Source organism: Macaca mulatta, chromosome 10, assembly GCF_049350105.2.
Source record: "Macaca mulatta isolate MMU2019108-1 chromosome 10, T2T-MMU8v2.0, whole genome shotgun sequence".
Lineage (NCBI taxonomy): Eukaryota > Metazoa > Chordata > Mammalia > Primates > Cercopithecidae > Macaca > Macaca mulatta.
In genome coordinates, this window is record NC_133415.1 from 13,997,892 (window position 1) to 14,004,659 (window position 6,768).

The following is a 6,768-nucleotide window of genomic DNA, read 5'->3' on the forward strand; positions in this document are numbered from 1 at the left end:
ACTTGAACCAGCGAGGTGGAGGTTGTAGTGAGCCGAGATGGTGCCATTGCCTCCGGCCTGGGCAAAAAGAATGAAACTGTCTCAAAAAACCAAAACAAATAAATTATCTCCCATCCCTACCCCCCAGCACCCTCCCTTCCATGCCGCTGCTCTGTGCCTCTGGTGACTGCCATGACCTTGTTCAGGGGATCATCTTCCCCCATGATGTTAACCTCCGCGAGGGCAGGGATGGTGACTGCCTTGCTCATTGCTGTGCCTGGTGACAGACAGCAGCCTTCCACAGTAGCTATGATTGTCTTCCTTCGTAGAGAAGCTCAGAGAGACCAAATGCCTTGCCCAAGTCCACACAGCTGGGAAGGAATGGAGCCAGGACTGGGGCCCAGGCCTCTTAGATTCCAGTCCGTGGCTCTTTCAAGAAATGCCCACAACTGCAATGCCTGTTTGCTCTGCAGGCCCTGACTCCCTGGAAAAGAGAAAGCATGTCTCACTCCTTTGTTACCCCACAAGGTCCAGCTCGTGTCTCCTCCTTCCACACAGTAGGTGCTGTGCACATATTTCTTTGGAGGATGTGGGAGGAATAAGCTACTATATTCAACATGCAAAGCCTGGCTGCCATCCTTATGGGCCTCTGTCCCTTCACCAGGGACTAAGGACTAATGCCTCGGGCCCAGGGTAGGGGCATTCCAGGGGCCTCCTCACCCTGCTCAGGCAGTCCGGCTGGGCCAGCAGCTGTGGGGTGGCCGGATGCCCCACCCCTGGCGCCTTTGGGCCCTGAGCCCAGGCCGCAGGCTGAGCTGTTGGCTGGCACTGCTGCTTAGGCTTGGGGCAGGAACACCACAGGGATTTTAAAAATAAAGGGCCTTGAGACAGTGGCCTGGCCCAGGCAGCCACGGGGCGGGGCAGGGCCCAAACAGGGATGGTGGGGGAATGCTGAGCCCGCAGCAGGCTGCAAGGCCAGGGTGGCCTCATTTTCTCCTCCAGAAACGCTGCTCTCTTCCAAGAACACCTCCTCCCAGCCTACTCTAAACATGGATCTCAAATATTTCCCGAGCACCTACTATGTGCCGGGCCTTGGTGGCAGTGGGGTGAATCCTCCAGACACTCTTCCCCGCAACTGTATGGCTCTCCTCAGAGGGGTCCCTCCCTTCTTACCCAACCTCAGGCCACAGACTATTTATTGAGTACCTACTGTGTGCCAGGCGGCTCTGGTCTTTCACTCTCGGCCTCCTGGGTTCTTTCCCCCTCTGCTCTCACTCCCTCAGGCACTTCCCCTGTCCAGCCCATTTCAGTCCCCTTCTTTCTCCTCTGGCCCAGCTAACAGGAAATGCAGCCAGGGAGGTCAAGAGTCCCCGGCCTCTAGAGCCCAGCGTCTGCACACACAGGGCCTGTCTACATGGTGCGGTGGGGAAAGGGCAGCTTCCTGTTTACGACAATCACAAGTACCCTTGGGTGGTGCCTGGACAGGCCTCCAGGGCAGCCCCTCTAGTCTAGATCTAATCCCTCCCTAGGAGGGGCCCCCTGAGTACCCCCACAGGCCCCAGGCAGCTAGTTCAGACCCAGGCCACTAACACCCGTGCCCCCACCCGCAACATGGGATGGGTAGAGAAGGGAGGAGGAGCGAGGAGTCTTGGGAACAGCCTGGAATGTGGGAGTTGAAGGTCCGCAGGAAGCATCCCTGGCTCCAGGCCCCACTCCAAGTCTGGGTGCCCCGCCCCAGTCCTCTCCTCCCATCCCGGGGCCTCCCCAGCTCTGATGGGGGCGGGGCTGAGGGAGCCAGGAAGGAGGAGACCAGATTCCTTCCCGTCCCGCTGGGGCCTGAAGCTTCAGCTCTGGTTTGACCAGGCTCTGGCGGCCTAAATCTCTCCATCCCTAGGGCAGGGCGTTGAGCCAGTTCACGGGTCAGCCCCCATCTGCTGCTGCCTCCCTCTTTTCCCCCCTGCTGCCTCCACAATCCCAGAGGAGGGGTGAGGACATCAAGAGGCTGGGACCAGCAGGGAAGACCCCCACGGAGGGGTGGGGCTGGCCAAAGGTGCCCTTGGGGAAGCAAACAACCCTGCCTACCTCCCCCTCCAGGCAGCCCCAGCCAATCGATCCTGTGATTGCCCAATGGGTATTGACCGAGGGCCTGAGGGTCAGGGTCGCTGGCGCAGAAGAGACTGGGCAGAGGGAGGCCTGCCCCATCGTCCACACCCTCCCTCACCTAACCCAAAAGGAGGTAGGTGACCCCAGTCCTCGTTTCCCCTCTGGACCCCGGCCCCTTAGGGCACAACATGGTCGATGCTTGGGGCAGTCATCCCCCAGAGGCCGTGGGGTCACATTGGAGCTAGCTAGCTCAGAGGAGGCAGTCAGAGAGGGCTTCCTGGAGGAAGGAGGCCACCCTCTCAATTTAGAAGCCTAAAACCGGGAAAGAGTGTGCCTGGCCCAGGAAATAACTTGGCCAAAGGCATGGCACTTCTAGAGAAATGCTAGTGACATGATAGGGTTGGGGAAAGGCACAGGTGAGGGAAGGAGGGGAGGTTTTAGGGAGTGTAGGGCTGGGGTGGAAGGATGAGGTCATTCGTCCCAGTGGACTTTCTGTGGCTGTGGAGCGCCCTCTTTTGCCCCAGGCAGGAAGGCAGAGGGAGCCTGGTAAAGGAACCACTGCAATTTAATGTGGCTAGGCAGACTTGGGGAGGGGACGGGCCTGGGGACTGGGACTGGAACTACAGCCTCTAGCTCTGTGAAGCTGCCCTACTGCCCTGGGAAGACCCCAGGTTTTCAGCCCTGTGAGACCCGCTCTGGGTCGGCGCCTCCCGGCGCTTGACTGGGGCACTGGGGCAGTTCAGGCAGGCTGTTCTGTGATGGGGAACAGAGTCCTGGCTCTTTGAGTTTCCAGCTATGTAACCTTGGGTGAGTTATGAACTCCCTTGGCCTCAGTTTCCCCCTCTGTAAGATGGAGCTAAAAATAACTGCCCCAGAGGGCTACTGGTGGATGAAATTAATTAATTTCTATTTTAGAAAGCACCTGGCACTAGTGAGCACTCAATTCCAGTTAGGAAGCGTTATTATTAATTGAGAAGAAGAGAAAGTTGGCTTTACCCCAGGGACATGTTGACAGGTGGGTGGAAGGTATTTCACCAGAACAGTCTTCAAAGAAGGACCTGATACTCAGCCTCTAGGATTCCCAGATTTGCCTGATCCAAGAAACTCCCCAGGGCTGTGGTTTGAAATATCAGCTTCTGGCTGGGTGCGGTGGCTCATGCCTGTCATCTCAGCACTTTGAGAGGCCGAGATGGGGGTGGATCACCTGAGGTCAGGAGTTCGAGACTAGCCTGGCCAACATGGTGAAACCCTGTCTCTACTAAAAAAAAAATCCAGATGTGGTGGTGCGCCTGTAGTCCCAGCTACTCAGGAGGCTGAGGCAGGAGAATTGCTTGAACTCGGGAGGTGGAGGTTGCAGTGAGCCCAGATTGTACCACTGCACTCTAGCCTGGGTGATACAGTGAGTCTCTGTCTAAAAAACAAAAACAAAAAACAAACCCAAAATATCAGCTCCCCTCGTCCAAGTCTCTGACTGGGCAGGTCTGGGTGGAACAGGTCTTGGATTTATAAGGAGGCCCCAGGCCTGAGCCTTCTACCAGGCAGGTATGGGGAACATTCCTCTCTGTTGACAAGGACTCACCCAAATGGTTCCTCCTTGGGAAGTGAATCAACCTTCCTTCCTTCCTTCCTTCCTTCCTTCCTTCCTTCCTTCCTTCCTTCCTTCCTTCCTTCCTTCCTTCCTTCCTTCCTTCCTTCCTTCCTTTCTTTCTTTCTTTCTTTCTTTCTTTCTTTCTTTCTTTCTTTCTTTCTTTCTTTCTTTCTTTTCTTCCTTTCTTTCCTTTTTTTTTTGAGATGAAGTTTCACTCTGGTTGCTCAGGCTGGAGTGCAATAGTGCTATCTCGGCTCATCGCAACCTCTGCCTCCCGAGTTCAAGCTAATCTCCTGCCTCAGTCTCCTGAGTAGCTGGGATTACAGGCCTGCACCACCACGCCCAGCTAATTTTTTTGTATTTGCAGTTGAGATGGGGTTTCTCCATGTTGGTCAGGCTGGTCTGGAACTCCCAACCTCAGGTGATCTGCCCGCCTTGGCCTCCCAAAGTGTTGGAATTACAGGCGTGAGCCACCATGCCCGGCCTGAATCTTTCAAAATACTTTTTAAAAACCCTGCTGTTTATTGAGCATGTACTGCCCACCTGGCACTGCTCTGAGCCTCATCCGTGTTGATTCACATCATCCTCACCACAATCCTATGTTGCAGTAGGCACTTAGATTTGTTCCCATTTCACTGATGGGGAAACTGAAACCTACAGAAGCTAAGAAACTTGTCCAACATCACAAAAACCCTGTGACTTGTGAGGTGTCCACTTGAGATTTGAACCTGGACATGGGCTCTTACCCACTGCTTTGCAGTTTCCCAACCTGCCTCAGGGTCCTTGAACACTTGATGAAATTCCTCCAGGAGTCTTGGATAGGAGCTGGGATCCTTACTTTTCACTTTTGCCCTTTAAGTTTGCGACAGTTGAATCAAGAAATGGCTGAATGCTTGAGGCCCAGAGTTTGAGACCAGCCTGATTAGTGAGATCCATCTCTAGGGTGAGTCTACAGTGAGACTCCATCTCTAGGGTGTGGTGGCAGGTACCTGTAATCCCAGCTACTCGGAAGGCTGAGACAGGAGAATTGCTTGAACCTGGGAAGTGGATGTTGCAGTGAGCTGAGATCATGCCACTGCACTCCAGCCTGGGTGACAGAGAGAGACTCTGTCTCAAAAACAAAACGAAACAAAAAAAAAAAAGAAAATGAGCTAGACATGGTGGTGCTACTCAGGAGGCTGAGGCAGGAGGATCGCCTGAGCCCAGGAGGCTGCAGTGAGCCATGATTGCACCACTACACTCCAGCCTGGGCCACAGGGCAATTCCCAGTCTCAAAAAAAAAAAAAAAAAAAAAAAAGGCCAAGTCTGCTTTAAACCCTGCTGGAAAGGCAGACGACTGGGGTTCAACTTCCTAGGCCCTAATTACTTTCTCTGGGGTGGTCTTGGGTAGTTCCCTCACCCTGAACTTTGGTTTCTGTATCTCTAAAATGGGGATACAGTACCTCCTTGGATACCCTTCCTGATTTACCCAAGACCGGGCCTGGGAAGGGAGGATTGCGGATGGTTCAGGCTGTGGGTTCCTCGGGACCCAGGGGTGGTGGGCTCGGGGATAGGAGTGTGGACAGTCCAGGAGTTACTCAAACTTGTCTGTCCCCAGAGCCAGGCTCTTTCCTAGCTAGTCTCACCAGTGGCTGGGGAGGTCATGCTGTGATGGCAAAGTTGGGGGTGGCAGGAGTAGCAAGGAAGTCTGGTTGCGAGCCTGCCTTCTCCCATCCACCCCACTGACACCCAGCACGCCCTGGCTGGCAGTTGCTAGTGATTCACCAGTTTTAAGCCCTAGTTTCATTTGTAATCAGGAAACGGGCCACTAGAGAGCCCGGGGCACTTTCTGGTGAGCCCAGACACCCTCCCAGAAACCTAGTGAGGAGGAGGAAAGCAGAGGGCCTTGTCCCAGAGAATTTGCATAATTTGTTCTTTGAGGAGGGTGAGAAATCCCCAGGGCCCGATTTCCCTGGAAACCATTTGCTCATGAGCTCATTCGTTCTCATTTATTAAACCCCTGTGCTGTGCCAGTTACCAGGGACCTAGACAAGTACAGTGAAGTCTTCCGGGGGCTTTGGGGATGGGGAGACCGCCGTGTAATTGGGGTAACCCTTGCAGAGCACAGCGAGGGATGTGTTTACAAAATTTGGAATCCACGGAGGAGAGGGTGGTGAATTCGGGCTTGGTGTGGGTAAGGGGAGGTTCAACAGTTCTGAGACCCCTACCAGGAGGGTTGACAGTGCAGGCTGGGTTTGGCTCCTTCTGCCACTTCTGAATGGTTCTTCTCCCATCTGGGCCTTGGTTTTCCTATCTATGAGCTGGACACAGGAATGGTGCCTTTTTCCTGGGGTTGTTACGAGAATCCAAAGGGTTAACACATGTAAAGCACTTACAACAGCACCTGGTGTATGGTCAGCCTTGTGATGTTTTAGCTGATGCCATTGCTGAGTGGTGGGTACTGTGGGAGGGGCTGCCCAAGACATGGGTTGGAGCATGCCTGGCAGACAGGGAGAGGACATGCCAGGGGAAAGCCACTGCCTGTGCAGAGGCCCAGAGGTGTGTAGCACATGGATGTGTTGAACACTGATGAGGTGCGAGGTGGGAAGGAGCATTTGAAGATACTATCATTCCCTTTGGACATTCTCCTCAGGGCAGCAGGGAGCCATGGAAGGCTCTTGAGCAGAGGAGTGACATGGTAGAGGTGAATGTCAGGGCTACAGAGTGGTGATGGACTGGAGGGGCCAGACCAGGGCAGAGGGACCAGTGAGGAGTCGGCACAAGAAGCCTGGTGGAGGCCGGGCGCGGTGGCTCAAGCCTGTAATCCCAACACTTTGGGAGGCCGAGACGGGCGGATCACGAGGTCAGGAGATCGAGACCATCCTGGCTAACATGGTAAAACCCTGCCTCTACTAAAAAATACAAAAAAAAACTAGCCGGGCAAGGTGGCGGGCGCCTGTAGTCCCAGCTACTCGGGAGGCTGAGAAAGGAGAATGGCGTAAACCCGGGAGGCGGAGCTTGCAGTGAGCTGAGATGTGGCCACTGCACTCCAGCCTGGGCGACAGAGCGAGACTCCGTCTCAAAAAAAAAAAAAAAAAAAAAAAAAGAAGCCTGGTGGG